This window comes from Triticum urartu, unplaced genomic scaffold (assembly GCF_056163025.1).
Source record: "Triticum urartu cultivar PI428250 unplaced genomic scaffold, HENAU_Tu73 scaffold834, whole genome shotgun sequence".
NCBI classification, from domain to species: domain Eukaryota; kingdom Viridiplantae; phylum Streptophyta; class Magnoliopsida; order Poales; family Poaceae; genus Triticum; species Triticum urartu.
The window spans coordinates 18,440-24,429 of record NW_028261024.1 but is presented as its reverse complement, the minus strand read 5'-3'; the positions used below and the strand labels follow the sequence as shown (position 1 = coordinate 24,429).

The 5,990-nt window shown below is 40.6% G+C and overlaps 1 non-coding gene across 1 annotated transcript; it reads left to right on the top strand.

The window, feature by feature from the left end:
• Positions 1 to 4,063: 4,063 nt before the first annotated feature.
• TRNAR-UCU (transfer RNA arginine (anticodon UCU)) lies at positions 4,064 to 4,135 on the top strand. Its single transcript has one exon. It is a non-coding gene; the product is annotated as a tRNA-Arg (tRNA).
• Positions 4,136 to 5,990: the final 1,855 nt, after the last annotated feature.

The window sequence follows — 5,990 nt, the reverse complement described above, 5'->3', positions numbered from 1 at the left end:
GATCTATTAGATCGCGTCCTTAGACACCGCGATGCAATCATATCCCACCTTAACTGGGTATGTATATTTCTAGGTTTTCACAGTTTTGGCTTGTACATTCATAATGATACCATGAGTGCTTTAGGCCGTCCACAAGATATGTTTTCGGATACTGCCATACAATTACAACCTATCTTTGCTCAATGGGTACAAAATATCCATGCTACTGCGCCTGGCGTAACAGCTCCTGGTGCAACAACAAGTACTAGCTTAACGTGGGGAGGCGGCGAGTTAGTAGCAGTAGGTGGCAAAGTGGCTTTGTTACCTATTCCATTAGGAACCGCAGATTTTTTAGTCCATCACATTCATGCATTTACCATACATGTGACTGTATTAATACTTTTGAAAGGTGTTTTATTTGCTCGGAGTTCCCGTTTGATACCCGATAAAGCAAATCTAGGTTTTCGCTTTCCTTGCGATGGGCCTGGCCGAGGGGGAACATGTCAAGTATCCGCCTGGGATCATGTTTTCTTAGGTTTATTCTGGATGTACAATGCAATTTCGGTAGTCATTTTCCATTTCAGTTGGAAAATGCAGTCGGATGTTTGGGGTACTATAAGTGATCAAGGGGTGGTAACTCATATTACAGGGGGAAACTTTGCACAGAGTTCCATTACGATTAATGGGTGGCTTCGAGATTTCTTGTGGGCACAGGCATCGCAAGTCATTCAGTCTTATGGTTCTTCATTATCTGCATATGGTCTTTTTTTCTTAGGTGCTCATTTTGTCTGGGCCTTCAGTTTAATGTTTTTATTCAGCGGCCGTGGTTATTGGCAAGAACTCATTGAATCTATCGTTTGGGCTCATAACAAATTAAAAGTTGCTCCTGCTACTCAGCCTAGAGCCTTGAGCATTATACAAGGACGCGCTGTAGGAGTAACCCATTACCTTCTGGGTGGAATTGCCACGACATGGGCATTCTTCTTAGCGAGAATTATTGCAGTAGGATAGTGGCTAGGAGGATTTGAAAGGCATTATGGAATTAAGATTTCCCAGGTTTAGCCAAGGCTTAGCTCAGGACCCCACTACTCGTCGTATTTGGTTTGGTATTGCTACCGCACATGATTTCGAAAGTCATGATGATATTACTGAAGAACGTCTTTATCAGAACATTTTTGCTTCTCACTTTGGGCAATTAGCAATAATCTTTCTATGGACGTCCGGAAATCTGTTTCATGTAGCTTGGCAAGGAAATTTTGAATCATGGATACAGGATCCTTTACACGTAAGACCTATTGCTCATGCGATTTGGGATCCTCATTTTGGTCAACCCGCTGTGGAAGCCTTTACTCGAGGAGGTGCTGCTGGTCCAGTGAATATTGCTTATTCTGGAGTTTATCAGTGGTGGTATACAATAGGATTACGCACCAATGAGGATCTTTATACTGGAGCTCTTTTTCTATTATTTCTTTCTACGCTGTCCTTAATAGCGGGTTGGTTACATCTACAACCCAAATGGAAACCAAGCCTTTCGTGGTTCAAAAACGCGGAATCTCGTCTCAATCATCATTTGTCAGGACTTTTCGGGGTAAGTTCTTTGGCTTGGACAGGACATTTAGTTCATGTTGCTATTCCCGCATCCAGGGGGGAGTACGTTCGATGGAATAATTTCTTAGATGTATTACCCTATCCCCAGGGGTTGGGACCCCTTTTGACGGGTCAATGGAATCTTTATGCCCAAAACCCTGATTCGAGTAATCATTTATTTGGTACCGCTCAAGGAGCGGGAACTGCCATTCTAACTCTTCTTGGGGGATTCCATCCACAAACACAAAGTTTGTGGCTGACCGATATGGCTCACCATCATTTAGCTATTGCATTTATTTTTCTCATTGCCGGTCACATGTATCGAACTAACTTCGGAATTGGGCACAGTATTAAAGATCTTTTAGAAGCGCATACTCCTCCGGGGGGTCGATTAGGGCGTGGGCATAAGGGCCTTTATGACACAATCAACAATTCGATTCATTTTCAGTTAGGTCTTGCTCTAGCTTCTTTAGGGGTTATTACTTCCTTAGTAGCTCAACATATGTACTCTTTACCTCCTTATGCATTCATAGCACAAGACTTTACTACTCAAGCTGCTTTATATACTCATCACCAATATATTGCAGGGTTCATCATGACAGGGGCTTTTGCTCATGGAGCTATTTTTTTCATTAGGGATTACAATCCGGAACAGAATGAGGATAATGTATTGGCAAGAATGTTAGACCATAAAGAAGCTATCATATCTCATTTAAGTTGGGCTAGCCTCTTTCTAGGATTCCATACCTTGGGCCTTTATGTTCATAACGACGTCATGCTTGCTTTTGGTACTCCAGAAAAGCAAATCTTGATCGAACCTATATTTGCCCAATGGATACAATCTGCTCATGGCAAGACGACATATGGGTTCGATATACTCTTATCTTCAACGAATGGCCCCGCTTTCAATGCGGGTCGAAGCCTATGGTTGCCCGGATGGTTGAATGCTGTTAATGAGAATAGTAATTCGCTTTTCTTAACAATAGGACCTGGGGATTTCTTGGTTCATCATGCTATTGCTCTAGGTTTGCATACAACTACATTGATTTTAGTAAAGGGCGCTTTAGATGCACGCGGTTCCAAATTAATGCCAGATAAAAAGGATTTTGGATATAGTTTTCCTTGTGACGGCCCAGGGCGCGGCGGTACTTGTGATATTTCTGCTTGGGACGCATTTTATTTGGCAGTTTTCTGGATGTTAAATACCATTGGGTGGGTTACTTTTTATTGGCATTGGAAACATATCACATTATGGCAGGGCAACGTTTCACAATTTAATGAATCCTCCACTTATTTGATGGGATGGTTAAGAGATTACCTATGGTTAAACTCTTCACAACTTATCAATGGATATAATCCTTTTGGGATGAATAGTTTATCGGTATGGGCGTGGATGTTCTTATTTGGACATCTTGTTTGGGCTACTGGATTTATGTTCTTAATTTCCTGGCGGGGGTATTGGCAGGAATTAATTGAGACTTTAGCATGGGCTCATGAACGCACACCTTTAGCTAATTTAATTCGCTGGAGAGATAAGCCCGTGGCTCTTTCCATTGTGCAAGCAAGATTGGTTGGATTAGCTCACTTTTCCGTGGGTTATATATTCACTTATGCAGCTTTCTTGATTGCCTCAACATCAGGCAAGTTTGGTTAATTTAGTTTGTTTTTTTGTACTGTATCAGCACCTAGTTCATTACTCTTGATAGAGAGGGAGGATCTGCCTTTTTAGATTTCTTTTTCTATTTATTTTTCCATCTAGGATTAGAACCGTATACTTGGTAATAATAGCAACGACACATTATGGCAAAAAAAAGTTTGATTCAGAGGGAGAAGAAGCGGCAGAAATTAGAACAGAAATATCATTTGATTCGTCAATCTTTAAAAAAAAAGATAAGAAGCAAAGTTTCTCCCTTGAGTTTGAGTGAAAAAACGAAAATGCGAGAAAAATTGCAATCCCTACCGCGTAATAGTGCACCTACACGCCTTCATCGACGTTGTTTTTTGACCGGAAGACCTAGAGCTAACTATCGACATTTTGGGCTATCCGGACACGTACTTCGAGAAATGGTTTATGAATGTTTGTTACCGGGTGCAACAAGATCCAGTTGGTAAGGATAAAATACCCTTTCGTATTTGTATGGATTTCTGGAATTGATAATCATAGAGGAGCCCTCTTTACCATTCTGTATAAATGGACTATTCTATTTGTATAGATATTGGTAGAGGGGCGTATCCAACCCTCTTTTATCCACTAGTTACCCCTCTTTAGTTTAAGAGTATAGAGCAGTTTGGTAGCTCATAAGGCTCATAACCTTGGGGTTGCGGGTTCGATTCCCACTACCGCCTCCATACTCCTTCTTTATGATATATGCATGATATAATATATACATCATGCATTTGTATCTGGATTTTTTGATTTCCTAAAAGAGTTTTGGTCTAACAGTTTTTTCTCGGAAGAAGCAAAAAAATAAAAGAAAGAATAAAATATGAAAGAAAAGCGTCCATTGTCTAATGGATAGGACAGAGGTCTTCTAAACCTTTGGTATAGGTTCAAATCCTATTGGACGCAATCTTATTTCTATCTATTCTTTAAATAACTATACTAAACTAAAAACAAAGAAAACTTTTTTGCATGATTCAAATGAAAAAGCTTTCTCAACGATTCCTATTCTACTAACAAGAGTAGACATGCAAAATTTATTTGTTACTGAAGAGAAAACCGTTCCAGCTGTTCCTGAATAGCTTCCTTCAAAAGGATTTCCGCTTGCTCGGTGAATGTCTTGCTAGAAGATATAATTTCTTGGAATTGAGGTTTAGTATCTTTTAGATGTTTACGTAACTCATCCAGAAATTTATTTACCTGTTCAATTTCTAACGAATCAAGATATCCTCTTGTTCCGGTATAAATAGTAGCTATCTGCTCTTCCACTGGGAGAGGATTTGCCTGGGATTGTTTAAGCAATTCCCTTAATCGTCGACCCCTTGCCAATTGATTCTGACTTGTTTTATCGAGAGCAGAGGCGAATTGTGCAAAGGCTTGTAACTCTGCGAATTGCGCTAGTTCCAATTTTGATTTGCCAGCTACTTGTTTCATGGCTTTAATTTGAGCCGCGGATCCTACTCTGGAAACAGAAATACCCACATTAATAGCGGGTCGAATTCCGGCATTGAATAGATCCGCAGATAAGAATATTTGTCCATCTGTAATGGAGATTACATTAGTAGGAATATAGGCGGAAACGTCTCCAGATTGAGTCTCAACTATTGGTAAAGCGGTCATACTTCCTTCGCCTAAAAGAGAATTTAATTTAGCGGCTCTTTCTAAAAGGCGTGAATGCAAATAAAAAACATCCCCTGGATAAGCCTCACGTCCGGGAGGTCTTCTTAATAGAAGGGACATTTGGCGATAAGCTTGTGCCTGTTTGGAGAGATCATCATAAATTATTAAAGTATGCCGTTCGCGGTACATAAAATACTCAGCCAGGGCTGCTCCCGTATAAGGAGCGAGGTATTGTAATGTAGCAGGTGAATCCGCCATTTCAGCTACTACAATAGTGTATTCCATGGCCCCCTCCTCATGGAAAGTAGTTACTACTTGAGCTACGGAGGATGCTCTTTGACCGATAGCTACATAAACACATATTACACCTTGCCCTTTTTGATTGAGAATTGTATCTGTGGCTACTGCTGTTTTGCCAGTCTGTCTGTCCCCAATAATTAACTCTCGCTGACCGCGCCCTATAGGGATCATCGAATCGATAGCAATAAGCCCTGTTTGAAGAGGTTCGTATACGGAACGCCTGGAAATTATACTTGGAGCAGGAGATTCAATTAAGCGAGATTCGGAAGCTATAATTTCGCCTTTCCCATCAATAGGTTTAGCCAGAGCATTTACAACACGACCCAAGTAAGCCTCACTCACGGGTATCTGAGCAATTCTTCCTGTTGCTTTTACAAAACTTCCCTCTTGTATCATCAACCCATCGCCCATTAATACAATCCCAACATTTTTGGATTCCAAATTCAGAGCAATACCCCTAGTACCTTCTGCAAATTCGACTAATTCACCTGACATTATTTCACCAAGACCTATAATACGAGCAATCCCATCCCCCACTTGAACTACGCGACCTATATTCTCAATCCCTACTTTCCTATTATATTGTTCAATACGTTCGCGGAGAATTTTATGAATTTCGTCGACTCGAAGGGTTGCCATTAGTGTTTCTTGACTCTTTTTTCGGAAGCAAGGGGAAAAATAATGCCTAAATTCTAAACGAAAGTAGAAGTTCAAGGCCTAATTAATTTAATTATTTCTTCCATTCCAGGGACCCGAGAATGCCAATATTAGCACGAATCGTACGGAAATGTAACTCGGTATTCAAACAACTATTCAGAGTTCCTAGAGCTCCTTGTACGGCCTG